We start from the raw sequence: 17,810 nt of genomic DNA on the forward strand, positions 1-17,810 counted from the left end.
ACAAATGACCCCATTCTAGAAAGAAGACACCCAAAGGTATTCCGTTAGGAGTATGGTGAGTTCATAGAAGATTTTATTTTTTGTCAAAAGTTAGCGGAAATTGATTTTTTGTTTTTTTTCACAAAGTGTCATTTTTCACTAACTTGTGACAAAAAATAAAATCTTCTATGAACTCACCATACTCCTAACGGAATGGGGTCACTTGTGGGGTTCCTATACTGCCCTGGCATTTTAGGGGCCCTAAACCGTGAGGAGTAGTCTTGAAACAAAAATGACCTGTGAAATCCTAAAGCTACTCATTGGACTTTGGGCCCCTTAGCGCAGTTAGGGTGCAAAAAAGTGCCACACATGTGGTATTGCCGTACTCGGGAGAAGTAGTACAATGTGTTTTGGGGTGTATTTTTACACATACCCATGCTGGGTGGGAGAAATACCTCTGTAAATGACAATCTTTGGATTTTGTTTACACAAGATTGTCCAATTTTTTGCACCCTAACTGTGCTAAGGGGCCCAAAGTCCAATGAGTACCTTTAGGATTTCACAGGTCATTTTGAGAAATTTCGTTTCAAGACTACTCCTCATGGTTTAGGGCCCCTAAAATGCCAGGGCAGTATAGGAACCCCACAAATGACCCCATTTTAGAAAGAAGACACCCTAAGGTATTCCGTTAGTAGTACGGTGAGTTCATAGAAGATTTTATTTTTTGTCACAAGTTAGCGGAAATTGATTTTTATAGGTTTTTTTTTCGCAAAGTGTCATTTTCCGCTAACTTGTGACAAAAAATAAAATCTTCTATGAACTCACCGTACTTCTAACGGAATACCTTGGGGTGTCTTCTTTCTAAAATGGGGTCATTTTTGGGGTTTCTATACTGTCCTGGCATTTTAGGGGCCCTAAACCGTGAGGAGTAGTCTTGAAACGAAATTTCTCAAAATGACCTGTGAAATCCTAAAGGTACTCATTGGACTTTGGGCCCCTTATCGCAGTTAGGGTGCAAAAAAGTGCCACACATGTGGTATCGCCGTACTCAGGAGAAGTAGTATAATGTGTTTTGGGGTGTATTTTTACACATACCCATGCTGGGTGGGAGAAATATCTCTGTAAATGGACAATTGTGTGTAAAAAAAATCAAACAATTGTCATTTACAGAGATATTTCTCCCACCCAGCATGGGTATGTGTAAAAATACACCCCAAAACACATTATACTACTTCTCCTGAGTACGGCAATACCACATGTGTGGCACTTTTTTGCAGCCTAACTGCGCTAAGGGGTCCAAAGTCCAATGAGCACCTTTAGGCTTTACAGGGGTGCTTACAATTTAGCACCCCCCAAAATGTCAGGACAATAAACACACCCCACAAATGACCCCATTTTGGAAAGTAGACACTTTAAGGTATTCAGAGAGGAGCATAGTGAGTCCGTGGCAGGTTTCATTTTTTTTTGTCGCAAGTTAGAAGAAATGGAAACTTTTTTTTTTTGGTCACAAAGTGTCATTTTCCGCTTACTTGTGACAAAAAATAATATCTTCTATGAACTCACTATGCCTCTCAGTGAATACTTTGGGATGTCTTCTTTCCAAAATGGGGTCATTTGGGGGGTTTTTATACTATCCTGGAATTCTAGCCCCTCATGAAACATGACAGGTGGTCAGAAAAGGCAGAGATGCTGGAAAATGGGAAAATTCACTTTTTGCACCATAGTTTGTAAACGCTATAACTTTTACCCAAACCAATAAATATAGGCTGAATGGGGTTTTTTTAATCAAAAACATGTTTGTCCACATTTTTCGCGCTGCATGTATACAGAAATTTTACTTTATTTGAAAAATGTCAGCACAGAAAGTTAAAAAAATCATTTTTTTGCCAAAATTCATGTCTTTTTTGATGAACATAATAAAAAGTAAAAATCGCATCAGCCATCAAATAGCACCAAAAGAAAGCTTTATTAGTGACAAGAAAAGGAGCCAAAATTCATTTAGGTGGTAGGTTGTATGAGCGAGCAATAAACCGTGAAAGCTGCAGTGGTCTGAATGGAAAAAAAGTGGCCGGTCCTTAAGGGGTAGAAAGCCCTAGGTCCTCAAGTGGTTAAGGCAGATCAGCCACAGATTTAGTTGAAAATCAAGATGTGCTGATTTAACATTGGACCGTTTACCAATACACTGTCAAACATGCTGGCTTCTATCAATTAGAACTGTAAGAACAAATTATTTTTCTATCTTAAACTGAATTGGTATTTTGTATAATGACAAAGGTTTAAACAGTATTGTACTATGTTAGCAATTTCTTAAAGCAAAGAAATATTAAGTAAATGTGATTCAATATCTGTTGATAAATCTATGGATTGAAAAGGCAAGCTTCCAAAACCACCCGAGTTTTCTTATCAAGCATAATCCTTGACTTAGAAACACAACGGCCTCAAGTCTGGTAGGTTTACCCTCTGTTTTGCTGCATAAGTGGTATATTACTGCATGAGGTAAAAGTAGTTTGCTATTCTTGTAGATTTTAGTCATAATACAGTATATCGCATGTGGTAAATTAGGTCATAAATTGTGCGGCATTTTACCAAAAATATGGAATTGTAATGGAAAATAGGGTACATGTCAGCACTTAATTTTCCGATGAGTTAAAGACCTGTCTGTACCTGGCGGTAGTCAATTTGTGTGCATTTTGCAGTTTTTAGTGGAGTTCCTATTCAGTTCCTATTGCTGTTTTTTTTTTGTTTGTTTTTTTATTTACATAACACTAATCCTGTTTTAGTGGAATTCCTGTTCAGGCTGTGTAATAGAGAAGAATAGTCGAAATAAAACTCCAAATATTTACTGGATTTTTTTTTTATAGGTGAAGTCTATAAATATACTTTCTATAGGTTGCTACATAATCAAATACACCCCCTCCCTCCCACCCCCCCAAAAAAAAAACGCCTTCCAAAGACTATCATAAGTCATAGAAGACAATTACCACATGCTAATCACTGAAATACCGCACGTTTTACAGCATGTTTGGATATGCGGAAAAATTTGAATTGTCCCCCCCCCCCCCCCCCCAAAAAAAAAAAACAGAAAATACTGCATACCTCATGCAGTATTTTCTGGGGGGGGGGGAGGGGGGTTGGGGGAGGGGGGGGGTGGGAATTCAAATTTTTCCGCTTATCCGAACATGCTGTAAAACGTGCGGTATTTCAGTGATTAGCATGTGGTAATTGTCTTCTATGATTTAGGATAGTCTTTGGAAGGTGTTTTTTTACAGACAAAAAATATTTACCGCGCATAGCTACCAGAATTGAGGCCAACGTGTTTTCACAACTTCAATCTTTTGAGTTAATCAATAATGCTTCCCTTTTTTTTTTTTTTTTTTAAATACTGTATGGTTTGAAACTTTGATGGATCTTCAACTCTGTGGATCCTGGAGAGTGATTCAGTGCCTTGCTAACATAAAGTATTACCTAAAAATAAGACCTAACCTGAAACTAAGCACAAGCTTGAATTCTTAGGATTTTTGAGGATGCTTCAAATATATAAGCCCTACTCAAAACATAAACCCTAAAAAGCATCCCTTTAATTAGTGTCCAGGCAGCTACAGTATACACGTAAAAAAAGTCAAATCAATTAGCAGTAGAATGTAGCGGTACAGATAGGCCCATCGCCAAGGAAAGCAGACTCTCCCAAAAACTCAAACAACTCAAAAGATCCCACAAGGCCCTAAACAATAAGGGGTGGCATGTTACGCTTGGTAAATGTAGATTGTTGTATATGCAAAATGATAAGTTCATGGAGAAATTCAGCTTTTGGTAAGTTATGATCATGTTCCAGAATGTAACATCAGGGCCCGGCCGAGACAGAGGCCACAGAGGCTCCAGCCTCAGGGCACAATGTAGGAGGGGGTGCACAACTCAATTAGCTATAATTCTCCTATTGTGTTTGAAGCAAAGAGAAATAAGAAAAGGGAATACATGGCAGTGACTGTAAGCCAGATAACTAGACATAAAAGTGTAGGTGGCCTGGGCCACCTCTTTGTGTAATGGCAATCAGTGGGGTGGGAAGGTTGGAGGGGGCGCACTTTGGTGTCTCAGCCTTGGTTGCTGGAGGACCTTGTCCCGTCTCTTATTGATTTTTTTTTATTTGTTCAATAAGAAATGTAGATGGATGTTAGTGGAAAATAAAGACACTCCCTGAAAATAAGCCCTAATGCATCTTCTTAAGCAAAAATGACTCTTCCTCACTGCTTCTGAAGTGTTCAGTCCTTTCTGTCACCTTACCATCCACATACAGGTTCTACCAGCATTTCAGGAAGCAATGTATGGGATATTAATATGGCAACAATGACCATACTAGCCAGTATCTTAAACACAGTAAGATCAGTAATGCAAGTATATACAGGTTTTTATCATAACCTAATTTTTATTTTATTTTTTTAACCACAATATAATAAAAGTACACATATACGGTACGTTAAAGGTCTTCATCTCTCCATAAAACTTCAGCTGATTTGCGGAACATATGAAATATTTTGTTGGTAGGATTTATCATAAATTCTCTGCTAAATCAATATTAGTTTGGAGCTGCTGGTTTCTATTCCAACTGAGAACATATGTTGCCAACCTACAGCCAAGATCATTAGCAACCTGCTTAAATGACATGTGATGTTATCTCCATCAGTGCCCTGTTACGTGGGGAAACAGATGCGGAGCAAGTTCAAAATGTTTCACTAGAGGCATGCAAATCATTCTGTGGAGTAAGACTGAGCGTACTAACAGAGATGAATTGTGCAGCTAAAAGCCTTGCAACGTGTCCCTAAGGTCTCTTCAAAAGTGATGCCATCATAATGGCAGCCATATACACCTGCTCAACTACAGCAACCAACATAAAACAGGATGAGAAATAAGAGTAAATGAGTGAATAGGGCAACAAAGGACACAGGCAGTACAGTCTACCAGTCTCTGGTAAAATTTGTATTTCAGGTTCTTTCAAGAATTTGATATCATTTTTTTTTATTCTGGATGAAAACCGTTTTATAATGGCCATGGTTCTCATGCAAAGGATAAAAAAAAGTAAGTTTTGTTTCATCCAAAACTGAACATTACAAATAATGTTAGAGAACTGGCTAGAGAACAGTTTCACCAAGGCCAGTTGCTATGTGGCCACTAGATGGTACTGGTCAGACATTGGGATGGGTGGAATACTTTCCCAAAGAGTATAATAGCTCCACTACTGGAAGTGAAGAGTTGCTAGCTTCTAATTATCCAGCAGCTGTGATAATTAATCAGGCACCATCTAGCTAATCCTCTTTAACTAGGGGTTTTCAGTTGCTTACTGTATCAGTGAAAATATTATTCCTAATATTCAGGAGATAGTTAAAGGGGAACTTTACTGAATATAATTGATTATTTTTACAATATTTATGTATACACTATTTAGTCAACGTTTTCCAATTGTAAAATCTTATCCTCACACTGATCTACATTCTAAAACACTTTGCCGCCCGGGTACAGTATATCTACGCTCCTTTGGACTTGAGTTTCCCGCCCGGAGCGTAGATATACGCACCCCCCGCCGCTGTCCGCGCTCCCGCTCGCATGTGCGCGCACTCCCGCGATCGTGCACACCGCCGCCCGCTCGCCCGGAGATCAATGAACGGGAAAATCCATTCCCGTTTGTTGATCTCTGCCCCTGCAATGATCGGCATGCTTCTATGAGAAGCAGCGCGATCATTGTGAAAAAACTCAGTTTCCCAGCCTCCCTTCCTGCAAGCGTCCTTCCGACGCTTGTAGGACGCCTGCAAAAAAAAATGTGACCATCTTGTGGCCAAAAAGTAATACTACACCCAAAAACATTTTTCACATACAAATACATTATTTTCACTATAAATTTTAACTCATTAACTCCCACACTCCCCAATTGTTACCAATATTTTTTTTTGTAATATTAAAATAAATTAAAAAAAATTACAATAAAAAAAAACTTAAATAGTTACCTTAGGGACTGAAATCTTTAAATATTTATATCAAGAGGGAATAACACTGTTACTTTATAAATTATAGGATTGTAATTAGGGATAGACGCAAAACTGAAAAAAATGCACCTTTATTTGCAAATAAAATATTGGCGCCAAACATTGTGATAGGGACATAATTTAAACGGTGTAATAACTGGGACAAATGGACATATAAGTTACATGGGTTTTAATTATAGTAGCATGCATTATTTAAAAACTATAATGGCGGAAAACTGAAAAATAATGTTTTTTTTTCCAAATGTTTTCCTATTTTCCCATTAAAACACATTTAGAATAAAATAATTCTTGGCATAGTGTCCCACCTAAAGAAAGCTTAATTGGTGGTAAAAAAAAAACAAGATATAGTTCATTTTATTGTGATAAGTAATGATAGTTATAGGCGAATGAATGTAAGGAGCGCTGAAAGGAGAAAATTGCTCGGATGCTGAAGGGGTAAAACCCCTCAATTGTGAAGTGGTTAAATTCAACCTCTCTGGCAGTAGTGCTGAGCTAGGCTCGGGCTAGTCGCTGGGAGCTCTATGCAGAGTATTGCACGCAGTGGGCGTTTTTACTCACCTCCCGGGGGATCCAAACGTCCATAGCCATTGTCCTTCCTGTCCTCAGAGGTTCTGAATCACTCTGGTGAGATCTCTGTCATTGATCTCACCAAAGTGTTACAGCGCCACCCGGAGGACGGAGGTAAAATTGCAGCGCTGGAACCCAGGGAGGTGAGTCAGAGCCAGGGGCTGCTGCAGAGCCTCTGGCAGCATGATTTTTTTCCTACGATTTTAGGGCCTGAAACCTTTTAAAAAGACCCTAGAATCCAGAAATCATCATACTGCCAGGGGGGTTAACAATGGTGGTAGCATCTTTGTTGTTAGGAAGAGGAATCGCAGTAGAATGTCGCCTCCCCATACATGATCTCCCAGAGTGCTATGGGGCAGAAGGTTGTTTGACTTCATAGCTTAGGTTACATATCAATATACAGCCATATATACTGTAGATGTAAGAAGCATTTCTGACAATGAAACCTGGATAATTGAGATAAAATGGGTACCCTAAATAATTTATTATGTTATGTCAAGTCCTTTTCTTTTCTTGTACATTTAACTTCAAGTACTTTTAATGATATGAAAATGTTGTTTTTTCCGAACTTGACCTACTTTGGCTACTTACATTACAGATAAACTAAACAGAATCTGATTTATTTAGCCAAGTACAACAGGGAGTTGTACCCAGAATTGGTTTTGACACATGCAAGGTTGGTGATGGTACAGGACTGGATTTACATCACAGGAGCCTGTAGGCACAGATGTCCTGGCACCATAGAATCCCCCCCCCCCCCCCCCCCCCAATGAACCCACAAACACTCGCTGAACCATACCACAAATGTGCTGACTGGCCCCACTGTCACTTATCCCTTAGATCTCTGCCGGTCATAGGTAGCTCCAGGTGCCCCTTACTACTGTGGATTGCTCTGTGTACGTAATACTAAGTAGCTTGAGATGTCCCCCGACTGAAGGGAGATGTGGTCAGTGGAATGCAGAGACCCGGGTGAGTAACATCTAATTTACACTCTGCTTGGGATTCTGCAAAGGCGAGGAAGGAGGGAGGCACTTGGGGAGGGGAGTGAACCACCTTTCCGTCATCAGGCACCTGTAGGCATGTGCCTACAGTGCCTTGTGGTAAATACAGCCTTGTGATGGTAAAATACAAACCTACAGGTTAGGTAGAGTAGAATACACAAAGAGTAGGCATAGAATACCCCTCCTTAGTCTATAGGAAAGGAAGTCTGCAGGGATAGATCCGATGAGTGGGCAGTGCATGGCGGCGGTGCTTGGTAGAGTTGTGTGGTATAGTGGTGCTGCTGTGTGATCCCCAGGAGGGGGGGTGGTTGGGGCTAGCGGTGATGCCATATGTTAGATAGCCAGTGCTGCACCTCAGTTGGCGTAAAGGGAACAGCAGTGTCCTGAGTGCTCTGAGCAGAAGTGGCGGGGTTGCTGGCTCCAGACAGTGGTGGCAGGAAGATCATTTATACCAGTATAACCTCCCAGAATGTTACACTGTCTCTCAGCATCTTAACTTAATTTCAGCATTTACTTCTATCCTGCCCACGTGTCTGCACAATCATCCACAATGAAAGCCCATCTGTGCCCACCTAACTATTGCACCTTATTTTGTATCTGCACAGCCATCTTGTACTTAAAGGAACACTATCAATTTACATGTTTTTTCAATTGAAATAGGAATTGTTTGGGAAGTGCTGCTAAGTACTAGTGTACAGTTGAATGCTTATCTCTTTGTTTATGGTTATCAAATTCCTTCCGCACTTTACTGATGCCAAAACTGACCATGAGTGATCCACTAGGGGAGGGGGATTCCCTCACACTACATCTATTAACCTCCCTGGCGTTCTATTAAGATCTCCAGGGCGGCTGCGGGAGGGGTTTTTCTAAATAAAAAAAAAACTGTTTCATGCAGCCAACTGAAAGTTGGCTGCATGAAAGCCCACTAGAGGGCGCTCCGGAAGCAGCATTCTGATCGCCTCCGGCGACCAGAATAAACAAGGAAGGCCGCAATGAGCAGCCTTCCTTGTTTTGCTTACATCGTCGCCATAGCGACGAGCGGAGTGACATCATGGACGTCAGCCGCCTCCGATCCAGCCCTTAGCGCTGGCCGGAACTTTTGTTCCGGCTGCGCAGAGCTCGGGCGGCTGGGGGGGACCCTCTTTCACCGCTGCTCGCGGCGGATCGCCGCAGAGCGGCAGCGATCAGGCAGCACACGCGGCTGGCAAAGTGCCGGCTGCGTGTGCTGCTTTTTATTTCGCAAACATCGGCCCAGCAGGGCCTGAGCGGCGACCTCCGGCGGTGATGGACGTATATATTCGTCCATACCGCTGAGGAGGTTAACCCTGTGTGCGAGCAAAAGCTCTCATCTTATGTGCACACATAAACATTTGTAAAAGTGTGTGAAAACTGACACCACAGCTTTTCATATACTGTAACTCTGCAGTCTGACATGCAAAAACCAGTAATATTGAAACAAACATTCACCTCTGCAAATGAAACATGCCAAAATCTTCTCACAATTAAAGCTTTTGCCTCTGATATTTTAAGGACCTCTGTTGCAAAAATCTTAAAATGTAAAATACTGTACATTTAAACATACACAAATAAGAAGTACGTTTCTTCCAGAGTAATATGAGCCATACATTACTTTTCTCCTATGTTGCTGTCAGTTACAGTAAGTAGTAGAAATCTGACATTACTGACAGATTTTGCACTAGCCCATCTTTTCATGGGGTGTTCTCAGTGTTTTCTTTATTTTTAGAAGCACTTAGTGAATGGCAGTTGCTCCGACCAACTGCCAAAAAAGTGTGCAGGGAGGATGGCCAGCATCTTTGTATAAATCTTTTTCAGGGAATGTCTTTATAAAGAATAAAGGCCATGCTGAGAATCCCCTATGGAGAGATGGACTAGGCCAAAACCTGTTGGTAATGTCACATTTCTACTACCTACTGTAAGTGACAACATAGGATAAAAGTAATGTATGGCTCATTTTTCTCTGGAAGAAATGCACTTTTCATTTCTATGTGTTTTAAATGTTAAGATTTTCGCGACAGTTCCTCTTTAACATTAAAAGTAGGTAATGTTTACACAGCTACTTAGACACTATTTGTACATTGTCGTTTTAGAACACTTGGTTTGATAGTTTTGCTTTAAGCTCTTTCCATGCTCATAAAGAGCCGGAGGTCAGCTGGTGGCCAGCAGGTCTGAGAAGCTGCATCCCAGCTGGCATAGGGAAGCAGCAGTGTTCTGACTTCCCGGTACAGCAGCGGCGAGAGGGGTGTTGGCTCTGGGCAGACAGGCAGATCGAAGTCAAGGGTCCCCATCGAGCAAGGCAGCAGGGCAGCCTGCAGTGGATGAAAAAGGAAGCCGTGTCAGACCAATTCAGGTACTCGGACAGAGTCAAGCAATTAGCTAAACTTATAACGTGGTGAGTCGCCAGATCGTCCTGGCTTCCTGATACAACAGTGGCAGTAGGATGCTGGCTCTGGAAATGGCGGCAAGCAGGTTGGAGTTCAGGGTCCCTTTGGCTGAGATGGCAAAGTGGCTGGGCAGCCCGCAGTGGAGGGATTAGGGATAGTGGAGGTTGGATCTAAAGGCTCAGGCCGGAGTCACATGGGCGATCAGCTTGAGTTGTCTATGTGGTGAGTGTCCAGTCCCCGGGGGGCTGAAGCTCGGAGAGCCCGGGGGTTGCACATTGGTCCACTGCAGGGGGAGCAAGGAAGGACCGAACTGCTTTACTTAGCAGTAACTAGGTGGAAAAGGAAAAGAAGAGAAATGGCCAGAGCCCTGTGGCGACCATCTCTAAAGCCATCTTATGACAATTAGTCACAAAGTTTGTGACATTCAGTGTGTGTGTTGATCAAAGAAATTAACTTGGGGTTTTTTTGTAAGGTACTTTCACACTGCACACTTTGACACATTATAACAGAAACTGTGTAGTACACTGGTGTGAGTCAAAGTCTTTGGACATTTCACTCCTCATCGGTTATGTTATGATGCAATGCATTCCACAGAACATGCAGTGCTTTGTCAGAATAACATTTGTTGATGTGCACAATGTACCCGTTAAGTCAATCAAGGTGATATAAACATCCCATGCACAATGTACATCAAATCAAAAGCATAGACACGTGCACGAGCAGTGTTGGTGGGAACACGAAATAACATGAGGTGGCTTTTAGTACAGGACTTAATTAGGACATGAGACTCTCATCCTAAAATCTTAACTGGTTAATTACAATATAATTAAGTGCTGTTATGTGCTTTATAGATACATGCGTTTTCATGCTGGTCGGACGTTACGTTTTGTTTTCTGTGACATGGTAAAGAGCTAGCAGAAATCCTCTCAGCGGCAATCCAGACACCAACAATAATAATAATAATAATATGTTCTCAGACTGGGGATAGGGAAGAACCTCGGAAATAATACAGAATCATAATTTTTTCCACTGTATTTTTTAAATCCGACATTTCTGTATAAAATGATAAGAACCTAAATATACTACTCAGTGTAAAAAATAATAGTTTCTAAAGTCTGGTATACACATCCAATTGTGATTGGTCAATGATAAGCCAATTATCACCACCATGTAGTGTGAGGACCAACAGATTTTGAATACTATGAACAGATTGTGCAGGTCTCATACTACAAGGAAGTACACTGGTCAGTAAAATGTGGATGTCTGTACCAGGCTTTAGGAAATCACCTTACATCTTCTGCAAGAAACAATTATCAAATGAACATTATTAGCCCTGCACCAAATCATTAGCTCCAATCTAAATTACTGTAATCAAATCTACAGTATTATGCTGTTGCTATTGCTACTGCTTAACAGCACATAAATTGATTGCCCTTGTGTTGTACTGTATTAATAATCTACACGAGGTTAATATAAATTACATTATTGTACATAATTACAAAATAGAATTTCTAAGAAACCGCCACACGAGGGCGCTGGTTAGCTGCAGATTTGGCAATAAAGCAAGATCATCAGGCAATGGAGTAACCATGGGCTCAGATGACAATATTCTGAACTGAATAGACATTCTCTTCCTAAACTTAAAAATAAAAGTAAAAAGAAAAAAAAGAAAAAAAAAATTAGCAAGGAAATAAAAAAATGTAATCCTCCAAAACGAATTAAGGTAATCTGCTACTTGACTGGGCTGTGGTATTGTTCTTTGTGTTAAATCCCTTTACTTTACTTGTACGAAAATGTGAAAAGTGATTTTTTTTTCATAAGGTACATCCAGAATTAACTTGGTGAATGTCTTTGATTAGCTTTGCTGTATGGCTTTACACTTACATTTTCCTTAGTGGAATGAGGCAGACAGGACAAATGCATTTTTGTTAGTTATCATACAGAACAGAACATAAAAGTAGGACGTTTAACCACTTGAGGACCCACCCTTTACCCCCCCTTAAGGACCAGCGCTGTTTTAGCTGATCTGTGCTGGGTGGGCTGTGCAGCCCCCAGCACAGATCAGGGTGCAGGCAGAGCGACCAGATCGCCCCCCTTTTTTCCCCACTAGGGGGATGATGTGCTGGGGGGGTCTGATCGCTCCTGCCTTGCCTGGGTGTTGCGGGGGGGCCCCTCAAAGCCCCCCTCCGCGGCTAAATTCCCCCCCTCCCTCTCATACCTTTCCCCTCTAGCAATCTGGGCTGCACAGGACGCTATCCGTCCTGTGCAGCCAGTGACAGGCTGTCCCCTGTCACATGGCGGCGATCCCCGGCCGCTGATTGGCCGGGGATCGCCGATCTGCCTTACGGTGCTGCTGCGCAGCAGCGCCGTACAATGTAAACAAAGCGGATTATTTCCGCTTGTGTTTACATTTAGCCTGCGAGCCGCGATCGGCGGCCCGCAGGCTATTCACGGAGCCCCCCACCGTGAATTGACAGGAAGCAGCCGCTCACGCGAGCGGCTGCTTCCTGATTAATTAGCCTGCAGCCGGCGACGCAGAACTGCGTCGCTGGTCCTGCAGCTGCCACTTTGCCGACGCGCGGTATGAGTGCGCGGTCGGCAAGTGGTTAAAGGAACGCTATTGCAAAGAGGGAGGCAGTTAAATGCTGACAGAACCGGCAGGTTTTGGATTGGTCCATCTCTTCATGGAGGATTCTCTAGAGTTTTCTTTGTTTTCAGAAGCACTTCCTGAATGGCAGCTTAACTGCCAAAATGGTAAGATACCAGCCAGCCTCCCTACTCACTTGCACACTATTTTGGCAGTTAGAGTTTAACCACTTGCCGACCGCGCACTCATAACGCGCGTCAGCAAAGTGGCAGCTGCAGGACCAGCGACGCAGATCTGCGTCACTGGCTGCAGGCTAATTAATCAGGAAACTGCTTCCTGTCAATTCACGGGGGGGGGGGGGGGGGGGGGGGGCTCCGTGAATAGCCTGCGGGCTAAATGTAAACACAAGCGGAAATAATCCGCTTTGTTTACATTTGTACAATGCTGCTAACAGTAGCAGTGTTGTACCAGATCAGCGATCCCCGGCCAATCAGCGGCCGGGGATCGCTGTCACATCACAGGCAGGAGCCTGTTAGAGGCTGCACAGGACAGATCCGTTCCTGTGCAGCCTCCAATCTCCGGGGAAGGGAGGGAGGAGAGGGAGAGGGGGAATCCTGCGGTGGAGGGGGCTTTGAGGTGCCCCCCCCCCCCCCGCCAGCCACACGCAGGCAGGAGCGATCAGACCCCCCCAGCACATCATCCCCCTAGTGTGGAAAAAGGGGGGGGGCGATCTGGTCGCTCTGCCTAATGTTTGATCTGTGCTGGGAACTGTAGAGCCCACCCAGCACAGATCTCTGTAATAAGCGCTGGTTCTTAAGGGGGGGGGGGGGGGTAAAGGCTGGGTCCTCAAGTGGTTAAAGGACCACTATAGTGAAAAAAGTAAGCAGTTAAAATCTGACAGAACAGAAAGGTTTGGACTAGTCCATCTCCTCATGGGGGATTCTCAGGATTTTCTTTGATTTGAGGGGAATTTCCTGAACGGCAGTTACTAATTCTAACTGCCAAAACAGAAAATGGTGTGCAAGCGAGTAGGGAGGATGGCTGGTATCCTACCATTTTTGGCAGTTAGACTTAGCAACTGACGTTTAGGAGTGCTTTTGAATACAAAGAAAACCATGAGAACCACCCAAGAGGAGATGGACTAGTCCAAAACCTGTTGATCCTTTCAGATTTTCATAGCTTACTTTTTTAGCTGGAGTGGTCCTTTAACCCTCCTGGCAGTAACCGCGCAGGAGGATTTCTCAGGCCCTGCGGGGCTGATTTGCATAATTTTTTTTTTGCTACATGCAGCTAGCACTTTGCTAGCTGTGTGTGCACACCGATCGCCGCCGCTACGCGCCGATTCGCGCTACCTGCCGCCCACCCCCAGACCCCTTGCGCAGCCTGGCCTATCAGCGCCAGGCAGCGCTGAGGGGTGGATCGGGACTCCCGATGATGTCACGATGTCGATGACGTCATCACAACCATCGCCATGGCGACGGGAAAAGCCCTCCAGGAAATCCCGTTCTTGGAGCAGGATTTCCTGATCGCAGATCGGAGCGGGTGGGGGGATGCCGCTGCACAGCGGCTATCATGTAGCGAGCCCAAGGCTCGCTACATGATTTAAAAAAAATTAAATTTAAAAAAAAACTGCTGCGCTGCCCCCTGGCGGTTTTTAATAGACCGCCAGGAGGGTTAAAGTGGACCTGAACTCTTGCACAGGACAGAAGGGGAACATAGAGAAATGCACCCTGTATATCTTTAGAGAGTTTAGCCTGTCTAATGCCCCCTCATTTGTGACAAATCACAGCTGTAACTTGATCCCTCGGCTGTGTTAGTTGGCTGCCTTAGCAGAGTTGCTAATTTGTAAACACAGGATGTTAATATGTATGCTTCATTAAAGCAGGAAGTAGACACACTGCAGAATTTGTATCAGCTGTAACACAAAAGTTTGTCTTTAAAGGTGGTTATGCTGTTGCTTATCTCTTAGAGCAGAGAGCAAGTTCTGAGTTCAGGTCCGCTTTAAAGTGAGGCTGAACTTCTGGGGAGTCGCCTACCAGCAAAATGTTAAGAGACTAGAATGAATGCACAATTTTAGAGAATAAATAACATTGGATAGTGGGAAAACTACTTTGTGATTATTGCTACCTTGAATCCCCATCTGAATAATTCCATCATTTCCTGTCCAAACAATGAGTGGAGATATCTCTGAATGAGTGGCATAGACAGCAACAACAAACATATTTTGCAAAGTGGCAGAGAGATATCATCACAGATTAGTTTTTATTGCTGTCCACCATTTCCTGTATACCAGGTTTCATATAAAAACACAATGCTGTATGGTGTCACTGGTCTCAGGAAGGGCTAAATAGCTGTTAGAGCATGTTTGTAAAAATTTCACAAGCCCCCTTCCCAAGACTGGCACACTGTAGCAAAGCCATAGGTGCTCCACAGTATCCCAATGTAGGTAGCTATAGGTACACCTCAGTAGTTGGTAGAAAGATGTGATCCCTAATATACGCAGCCAGAGAGGCACACCCAGTATAGGTAGCCAGTGAGCCCCCCATATAGGTAGATAGAGTCCCCCTGCCATAGTATGGGTAGCCAGAGAGGGCCTCCAGGGGTGACTGTTAAGCATTGGTGCGGGAAAGGTTAGGGTTAGGCATGGGTGGGGGGGTCAGTTCAGTTCTAGGCATCCATGGGTGCATTTGGTTAAGGATCATGGGGGGGGTCGGTTAGGGTTAGGCATTAACAGAGTGAAGGACACGTGTAAGAATAGGGTTAGGTTTAGCATTAGTAAAATATTGGTAAAAATGTACCAATATTTTACTATCTGATTAACCATTGCCCAATAGAATATTTGTAATTTTACCCATATTTTACTAGTGGCTTTTTCCAGCATCCAAATTTCCCCAGTGCCCTTTTTGCATGTACGAGTAAGATACCCTGAGTATAAGTAACCAAAGAGAGGCCCCAGTGTATGTAGTGTAATGGTTCTGAGTCAATAGAACCAAGAGACACCGTGTACAGCAGCAGATTAAACAGAACCCGACTGGCAGATCGTTTATTGGGCACACAATCCACACAAAAGTCCATAACATTGCTACACAGTGCATAAGTGAGTGTCACATATTTTTACTGCCAAAGAGTTACAATTCCCAGCTTCACAAGGCAAGAAACAAAAGTTCCAAAGCCGCTGTAGGTCTGCAAATGCCAGAAGTCTAAGGGGTGTACAACATATACCAGCAGTCCCAATTGAGGTGTAGTTCAATCAGTCCCAACATCCAGTATCCATCTGGAAGGTCCAAACAACCAGCTGAAGGAGGAATACAGCAGTTTGCAGTCCAGGGCTTCAGGACTCTCTCTGGTTCCTGACTGCATAGCAGGTTATTCTGGGCTCACCAGCATGGGCGCTGTAAGCCGCACTGCACTGCCGATCAGACATTAATGTGGGTTCAATCCCAAGAAGCGCATTGTCCAGTGTAATTATAATGAAGACCCTTCTGATCCTTACTATAACCGGCTTACTTGGAGAGCAACCAAACACATTGGAACCCACGTTCCCCTGAGGGTGGTTGGACCCACAGCACTCAAAAACCTTTTACCATGGCTACCATTCTGCAACCCGGGTTTGTGAGTACCATATTCATATACTATTTCCACCTTTACTATTACTGAAATACTACACCATAAGGGGCTCCTTGTTCACTCCTGTGCTTTTTCACAAATCCTAGAGGATCGGACAGTTTTTCAGACTCTCCCTTGAAAAGAAGTTAGTCCTTGCATCATCACAATTTGAAATTATAAATACCTTCTCCTGGGAGGAAAAAGATGAGGTTGGCAAAACGCTAAACAATGATGCTGGTTAATTGGATCAGCTGATAGAAGCATTGATTTGTTAATCACTTCCAGGTATTGTATTATCCTACCAGCCATGGCAGCAAACTTAGTTTGGTGGCGGTTTGAACCTACAAACCCCCACCAAACAGCGCCGGAAGTGTGCTGGCTGTCCCAGCTGTCTCTTCTCCCTTACTTCCCTTGCCTGTCATAGGTAGCTACAGGTGTCGCTTAACCACTTGAGGACCCACCATTTACGCCCCCCTTAAGGACCAGCGCTGTTTTAGCTGATCTGTGCTGGGTGGGCTCTGCAGCCCCCAGCACAGATCAGGGTGCAGGCAGAGCGACCACATCGCCCCCCTTTTTTCCCCACTAGGGGGATGATGTGCTGGGTGGGTCTGATCGCTCCTGCCTGCCGGGTGTTGCGGGGGGGGGCACCTCAAAGCCCCCCTCCGCGGCGAAATCCCCCCCCTCCCTCTCCTACCTGGCCCCCCCTCCCCTGGTGAACCGGGCTGCACAGGACGCTATCCGTCCTGTGCAGCCAGTGACAGGCTGTCCCCTGTCACATGGCGGCGATCCCCGGCCGCTGATTGGCCGGGGATCGCCGATCTGCCTTACGGCGCTGCTGCGCAGCAGCGCCGTACAATGTAAACAAAGCGGATTATTTCCGCTTGTGTTTACATTTAGCCTGCGGGCCGCCATCGGCCGCTGATTGGCCGGGGATCGCCGATCTGCCTTACGGCGCTGCTGCGCAGCAGCGCCGTACAATGTAAACAAAGCGGATTATTTCCGCTTGTGTTTACATTTAGCCTGCGGGCCGCCATCGGCGGCCCGCAGGCTATTCACGGAGCCCCCCGCCGTGAATTGACAGGAAGCAGCCGCTCGCGCGAGCGGCTGCTTCCTGATTAATCAGCCTGCAGCTGGCGACGCAATACTGCGTCGCTGGTCCTGCAGCTGCCACTTTGCCGACGCACGGTATAAGCGTGCGGTCGGCAAGTGGTTAACATTAGGTAGCCAGAAGTACCCGCTGTATTAAGTATCTAGAGGTGCTTCTGACTGAAGGGAAATTTCATCCGTGGAATGCAGAGAGCAGTGTGAGCAACCTCTCATTTACACTTTCATAAAGACTCTGCATAGGGAAGGAGGGAGGGGGCACTTAGGGAGGCAATTGAGCTGCATTTCCATCATGAGGTGCCTATAGGCACATGCCTACAGTGCCTTATGGTAAATCTGGCCCTTCTTGATGGATCAGAGGGACTGCATCCAAAACCTGGCTAAAGAAGCAATTTGGAGAACAATGTATGTCAAAAGTGTTTGCTGTGGAACATGCACAGAGTTCCCAGCACATGTCCTGTCCCTTTTCTAGGTACACCCCCTTTGAATTGGATCTTAAATAGCAGAGATCGTGATGCGATACTTAAACTAC

At 44.1% G+C, this 17,810-nt stretch overlaps 1 long non-coding RNA gene across 1 annotated transcript in view; it reads left to right on the forward strand.

The window, feature by feature from the left end:
* The first annotated feature begins 9,830 nt into the window (after positions 1-9,830).
* LOC137570799 (uncharacterized) overlaps positions 9,831-17,810 on the forward strand; it is a 138,899-nt gene continuing 130,919 nt past the window's right edge. The window contains exon 1 of the long non-coding RNA XR_011031187.1: positions 9,831-9,947. This is a non-coding gene — a long non-coding RNA (uncharacterized lncRNA). The remainder of the gene's footprint in view (positions 9,948-17,810) is intronic.

This window comes from Hyperolius riggenbachi, chromosome 4 (genome assembly GCF_040937935.1).
Source record: "Hyperolius riggenbachi isolate aHypRig1 chromosome 4, aHypRig1.pri, whole genome shotgun sequence".
NCBI lineage: Eukaryota > Metazoa > Chordata > Amphibia > Anura > Hyperoliidae > Hyperolius > Hyperolius riggenbachi.